The sequence below is a fragment of the Brassica napus genome, chromosome A9, assembly GCF_020379485.1.
Source record: "Brassica napus cultivar Da-Ae chromosome A9, Da-Ae, whole genome shotgun sequence".
NCBI lineage: Eukaryota > Viridiplantae > Streptophyta > Magnoliopsida > Brassicales > Brassicaceae > Brassica > Brassica napus.
This window is the reverse complement of record NC_063442.1, coordinates 35,179,765-35,187,267: the sequence shown is the minus strand read 5'-3', so window position 1 is coordinate 35,187,267 and position 7,503 is coordinate 35,179,765. Positions and strand designations below refer to the sequence as shown.

Here is a 7,503-nt window from a genome sequence, read left to right as displayed (position 1 = left end):
GATTTTAAAAAGGACAAAATATATTTGCTCTCTTCTGTTTATTGTACTTGTATATAGTATGTGCTATAACAATTTGTAAACTTGTATTTTATAATAAGGGATATATTCATATTTACAAAGCTATAGACTATATCCATGGAAAATAAACTTTACATAAATATTGATTCCTTTTAAGGTATTTTATATTGCCCAAATATATTAGATAACTTCAACCAATTATGTCATATAAAAGTCTATAGACAATCTGTAAATTAGTATAAAATCGACCCGATGAGACAAAATATGATAAGAGGGTTTATATTAAAAACGACCAACATATGCTTAGAGTACGTAAAAATGTTAAAAAATAAAACACTTCAGACTTCCAAAATTGTTAAACAGAACCCAAAAACCAAGCATAATATGAAGATTAAAACAATTAAAATACTTATAACAATAAAAGAGAAAAGCCTATCTTCATTGTAGACAGGTTTCCAATAATTCTTCAGCCACTATTTTCAGTCTTCACTTTCTTAATCGAATCCGAATGTCGATGTTCGTTAACAGTGCCCCTGTAGATAGCTGCCTCTAAACTTTCGATATGGGATCCTTCACGTTTAGCAGCTGTCTTCAGATTAGACTTAGAGCCATGCACAGAACTACCAGCTCTCAGAACAAAACCCTGAAACACATGAATTGTTATGTAGATAATAAAAGGTCTATAACTTAAAACAAAATTTCTAATAGTCAATAAATATATTACCTCTGAGTCTTCAGAACAATTGGAAAATCTGGGTAGAACGTATTTGAACGTCCCTAATAATATCAAATTAAAAATCAAGATCATAATATAAAATCACTCTATTAAGTCCTTGGGTAGTTTCTCATAAGAAATATACCTTAGGATAAGAGGACACGTCAAGAAAGATTTGTATCTCTTTATGTAAATAGTATTTTCGTGATGTTTCGTGATGTTCCTAGTGGGCAAGAACACTCCTTACGTACGTTTCGTGATGTTCCTAGTGGGCAAGCGAGATGGTGAAGAAGGCGTCGTTTTAAGCAATCAAAGACGGTCGGTCCCAAATCGCCTGAGAACTGATGTTCGAAATATACCGGAGGAGTACTACAGGAAGTCTCCTGTAGTAACCGGAAGTTGATGAGAATGATGATCGCTGAGCAAAACTGACGAAAAGCTTCCTTCTCTTTTATACATGACCATGGCTTTGTACAAAAATGGAATCAAGCCTTCCATTTCTTCTCTTTTTCTTTTCGATGGGGATTCTTTGATGTTTTCTCTTTCTGAAATAGAAGATCGTCGATGCGCTTGCTTTACAAAATCTCTTTCTTTATAATCTTAGTAAAGAACGTCGATCACCCTCATATCGTCTTCTTCTCTGCTTCTGATACCCATCGTTGCGCCTTGTATCAAGGACATGGAACGTCGACTGCCCAAGGACATGAAAAAAGAGTTTGCAAAAAAAATCATCAAAAAAGAAACATTTAATGGTTTCACATTAAATGATTTTGTGAGAAACGATGTGAGCTCGACACGTAAGCAAAAAAGAGAATGGAGCCTTCTCATGCATCTTTAAAAAAACAACTAAGAGATAATTAAGGAAAGCCTTAAAAAATGCTTCTTCTTTAATATATACTAGATTCTAACCCGCCCTTGAAAGGGCGGGAATATTTTTCGTTTTAATTTTCTTCCGAAAAACTTAATTTTTATATATATAAACACAAAAACTTGAAAGAATCGATTCGTACCAGAATAGATATCAGAATACCTATGTTTAATTTCAACGTGTAGTAATAGCTAATAGTTATATATAATTGTCAATGGAAATATTTTTTTTTTGAATATCCAAAATCACAAATAAATTAAAATATTCTTAAAGTTATTAAAAATATAAATCAGTGCATATAACCATTTAAAATATATATATATCAAACATATTTGACAATATATAGGTAAAACCCATAAAAATTGAATAACACTGGGCTTTTTTAATTGCACATATGGATGAATTATATGGAACATGTCATATATGGTCATATTCTTTATAAAGTATATTAACATATTTTTTTGGCGAAACATGCTACAGGGATTATAGTCGAACATGTCATCATTTTTGTTACATACTCAAATATATTATATAAACATGGATTTTAATTAGTTAAGATAGGGGATATTACTTTCAAAGTTTTCATTCGGAAGAAAAAAGTTGTACATAAGTTAGCACCAAGTAGATTTATCTGACAGTCATTTCTTAGAAACGGAAAACAAATGCTATGTCACATTCGATTTACAAAAATCTCTAGGCAGGCAATTTTTTTGTCTAAAACGAATAACAAAGAAAAAAAGAAGCATGAAAATGGCTAACAATTGCCCCATTACATTGGATTTCACCAATTTTTCATGGCTATAAATAGTTTTTTTGTAAATTAGTTATACTTATAGTTAATGTTAAAAATCTGAATTAATTATTTTTTTAATGTCGACACAAATGGTGTAAAGTCAAAATGGACCGGATTCTCACTAGTGTGAAAACTAACTTACGGGATCCAATTACTTCTTCTTCTAGGATTTCGAACTCGTAACTTTAATGCTTTCAAAAAAATTAGTTAGTTTAATAAAAATTAATTTTGAGTTTATACTACATACTTTCCAATAGTGTGTTTATAGAAAGAACAAAAACACCCTAAAAATCAGTTACAGAAAAAAAAACACTCTAAAAATATATATCCATGATATGTATTTTGCTTAACAACAACAAATCCCTGTTTTAAAAAAAACACACAATCTACATACACAAATCAATGCCAGAAAAGGAAACAAGATAATTAGGTTCTTCTGTTCTTGGCATGTATCCTAAATCTTTGAAGCTTATCTTTAGAAACAAACTTACCATGGATCGACCCACTTACCATGGCAGTGAAACACGTTGACCAAAATGGAAGCAACCAAAGGATGAATCCAAATAGATCGCATGATCCTGAAAACGAAGCAGATTTTTGGGACTTTTTCTTTAGATTGAGAAAAATATAACAATTATTTGGGAATAAATTCAGCTTAATTAGGATCAATGCGATCCCTTTGGATCCTTTCTCTAGTTGCTATGAGCCTGTGAAGAACTCTCTCTCTTTCTTTCTTTCTTTCTTTCTTTTTTACCAAAAAAAAAAGAACTCTCTTTCTTTCTTTCTCTCTCTCTCTAAGTGGGAGCAATGGTGTTTTTTTCTCTAAGGTCATTGATATAAAGGATGGACATGTTCTTCTTCTTCTTCTTAAATAAATAGATAAAATACGTTTATAAAAAATATTTCCACTCTCTCGTTCGTTAAAATTTTAATAATTGACTCGAATGAGTAAAAAAGACGTCGACGATTTCTTATGGCCTTAATGGCCTTTAAGCCATACTATTTTAATATTTTTTACCGTTCTTATTTTTCTTTCACCGTTTCATAAATATACACGTAGCAATATACTACCCTGTATGGGAATACTGAATATGTAATTTCTACAAAACTTAGTGCGTGAATGGTAACTTGACAAAAGCGGATTTTAAAGAAGAATTCTCAAAAACGCCTTTTGATCACCATTCATAAATCATTTTGTAAAAGTGCGGTATTGGAAAGAGAAAAAGAGTAAAACCGCAAATGATAAAATTGTTTATTGGATAACGTACATTTTATGAAAAACGCATCCGCCGTAACAAACCAGCGTATTTGAATAAAAAACGCACTTCTCTCCTATTGTATTTTTTATATATTCATAAAATATTTGAAATACATTAATATACATTCTGTTGATTTGTTGTATTAGAATAAAATCTTAACTACTAGCACATATGAAAATAACCCTTATACACAGTAAATAATAAATAACTTTTAACCATTATGCACAGTACTTTTTTGAAAACCACAAATGTGCTATATTATGCACAGTAAAATTTTCAATTCCGCAAATTATATTTTCACCAATCAAACACAAATCCGCACCGTTAATTTTATCAAAACCGCATTTATCCCGCAAACCAAACCGCAGTTAGACCGTACCACACTTCAATTTCGTACCGTTTTTATTAGCAAAACCGCGGTTACCATTCGGACCCTCTCAACTACCATACCACCACACCATGATACCAAGTGACACTTATACAATTTGACACAAATCCAGATAGTAAACGAGTTAGCATTAACAGCTAGGAAATAGTAACGAATAACGATATTCTATTTTATTAATTGGGTCTGACGGCAACATTCTTTTTTCTTATACTAGTGTGTTATCTCACCTAAGGGTTTTTCTCCGTCATGTGCAAATATAATAATTTTAAATATACTATTATTTTACTTTATTTTAAAATTATTTTACATTCTAATATTATTTTTATATATTTTAACTTCACTGGTTTAGAAAAAATCTTAAATTTATTTTTGTATTCTTGTTTTTCATTAGGTTTAACTATTTTAGTTTGATTTTATTTAAATTTTAGTAAAGTTAAAATTATTTTTATATTTGTTATATTTAATGAATATTTATCATAAATATTTCTCTTATTATTTAGTTTTAAATATACTTTATTTAAATATATAAATTCTAAAAAAATTAGCTTTTTGGTTAAAATAGTTAATATACGTTAAACTGGTAAAAATTAATATCTAAATTATTAACAGATACATTTAAATAAAATTGTAATAATTTAATGGTGATATATGAGTTATCAGTCATTAATATATTTCAATTTTTTTGCTAAAAATATATTTACAAAAAGTTTACATTAATAATGATATTAGAATTATAAATCATTACCATATTAAAAACATTGTCAAAAATATAAAGTTTGATTTGGAAAATTGTACAAGTCATAATTAGATTAATGCCATGTTATAATTCTCAAAAAAATCATGTTATTTTTCTTATTAAGAATGAATGTGGTGATGACACATAGGGGTGTCAAAATGGGTTAAATGGGTCAACCTAACCCAAAACCCAAATGGGTTTACTGTTAATGGGTCATGGGTCAACCCAATCCATTTATTAAATAGGTTGGGTTGATCTATGACCCATTAAATTAAATAGGTTAGATGGGTTAATGGTTGACCCATCGACCCAATATCTTTATAATAAATTATTTTTAAGTTGACCAAATTGAGTTTTCCCAGTTTTGGTGGAAAAATGCGTTTTTGCAGTTTTGGCAGAAAAACACGTTTTTTACGGTTTTGGCGGGAAAATACATTTTTGCGGTTTTGGTGGGAAAATGCGTTTTTGCGGTTTTGGCGGGAAAACACGTTTTTTGCGGATTTGGCCGGAAATGCGTTTTTGCGTTTTTGGCGGGAAAATGCGTTTTTGCGGTTTTGGCGGGAAAATGTGTTTTTGCGGTTTTGGCGGGAAAATGCGTTTTTGCGGTTTTGGCGGGAAAATGGGTTTTTGCGGTTTTGGCGGGAAAATGGGTTTTTGCGGTTTTGGCGGGAAAATGCGTTTTTGCGGTTTTGGCGGGAAAATGCGTTTTTGCGGTTTTGGCAGGAAAACACGTTTTTTGCGGATTTGGCGGGAAAATGAGTTTTGGCGAAAAATGGGTTTTTTGCGGTTTTGGCGGAAAAATGCGTTTTTGCGGTTTTGGCAGGAAAATGTGTTTTTGCGGTTTTGGCGGGAAAACACGTTTTTGCGGTTTTGGCGGGAAAACACGTTTTTTACGGTTTTGGCGGGAAAATGCGTTTTTACGTTTTTGGCGGGGAAACACGTTTTTGCGGCTTTGGCGGGAAAATGGGTTTTTACGGTTTTGGCGGAAAATGTGTTTTTGTGGTTTTGGCGGGAAAATGGGTTTTTGCGGTTTTGGCGAGAAAATGGGTTTTTGCGGTTTTGGCGGAAAATGCGTTTTTGCGGTTTTGGCGGGAAAATGAGTTTTTGCGGTTTTGGCGGGAAAATGCATTTTTGCGAGAAAATTGGTATTTCAGTTTTGGCGGGAAATTGCGTTTTTGCGGGAAAACGAGTTTTGAAGTCTATTCATATTTAAAACATTGTCTATATGAGTTTTTGACACATATGCAAATCATTTTGCAAATAATGTCTATTCATATTTAAAACATTGTCTATATGAGTTTTTGACATTGTTTTCTAATCAATTAAATCATCTCCAACCCACTTCTATTTTCTCTTATATATTTGCCTCTAAAATAGATAAACACTATTATACATATGGATTTGCTTTAATGTATATTTCTATCTTATTATATAAGGCTTGGTTTTTCAAAGTTGCTAACTAATATGATTGCGACAAGTGTCAATTAATTTATTAAGATTGTGACATGTGTCAAAAATATGTTACAATTCTCTTTTATTAGGATTTAAAAAATTTAGAAAAATAAAATTATTATTACATTTTTTGGACGCTATAAAAGAATAATTATTACAAAATATAGTTTATTATTCTTTTTAGGAGTTAAGAAAAGAAAAATTACTATCACATAGCCTTTTACACTTATATTTGTATGGCTCTTTTTATAATCTTTTAAAAATATTTGATAGTAAATTTAATTTTTGAAAGTTCTATAAACATAGAATAATTGTAAAAAGCTATTTGAAAGTATTTTATTTCTTTTTAAATTTTTTTTATATAATTTTCATTTTAAAGATACTAAAGAAAGATATTATAAGAGAAAATATTTATTTTAAAAAAAAATAATTAAATAAAAACGAATTATAAAATCCTACAACTACAAGAAATTATTTAATAAAAATCAAATAGAAAACTAACTATAAAATAAGTGAGATTCCTTTTTAAAAACTAAGAAAACAAAAATGTAAAAGTACTCTTATTATTTTCATATAAATAACTAACTTTCCTTTTTAACAGATAAATGTATGCTACAAAAATATAAACCAAAATAAATATTATTTTCACATCTATATTTAGGTTTAAGATTCTTCATATTATTTTCACAAAAATAGTATTGACAAGAAAAATATTATCTGAGTATTTTCTTTTTATTTTTTTAAACAATTCAATTGTTTTTATCATCTTTGTTACATCTTATGATGCTAACACAAGTTTTATTTAATTTTGATGTTTTTATCGTACATAAGTATGTGTAAATATAAGGAATATATGTTTGTATGTGTAATTAACTAAACATAATTTGTTTTATTGAAAATATATTAGTTTTATAAAAATCTTAAAAAACAAGAATAAATTATAGTTGGAATTTTCCCTTTTAAATTTTTTTAAAGTAACTTATTTCTTATAAATAACTAACTATTCTTTTTAATAGATAATTTTGTGTTAAAAATTATAAACCAAAAACAACTTTAAATATTTCACCTGATATGATTGTGTCATTTGTACAAAAAGAAACATTGTGTATGTATTAATAAAAATCTATCATTATGTGAAAATATAATTTTTTCTTAAAATCCTAAATAAAAGAAATTTGAAAAATAAAATTTTCGTCTTTTAATCTTAACCAAATAAGATTTTGTTTTCCTTTTAAATCATGACCAAATAGAACTGTAAAAGTAAAAAATTACTT

General features: G+C 28.9%; 1 pseudogene; it reads right to left on the bottom strand.

Annotated features, from left to right (window-relative positions):
* Positions 1-281: 281 nt before the first annotated feature.
* On the bottom strand, positions 282-3,131 carry LOC106446145 (annotated as a pseudogene).
* Between the last annotated feature and the right edge of the window lie 4,372 nt (positions 3,132-7,503).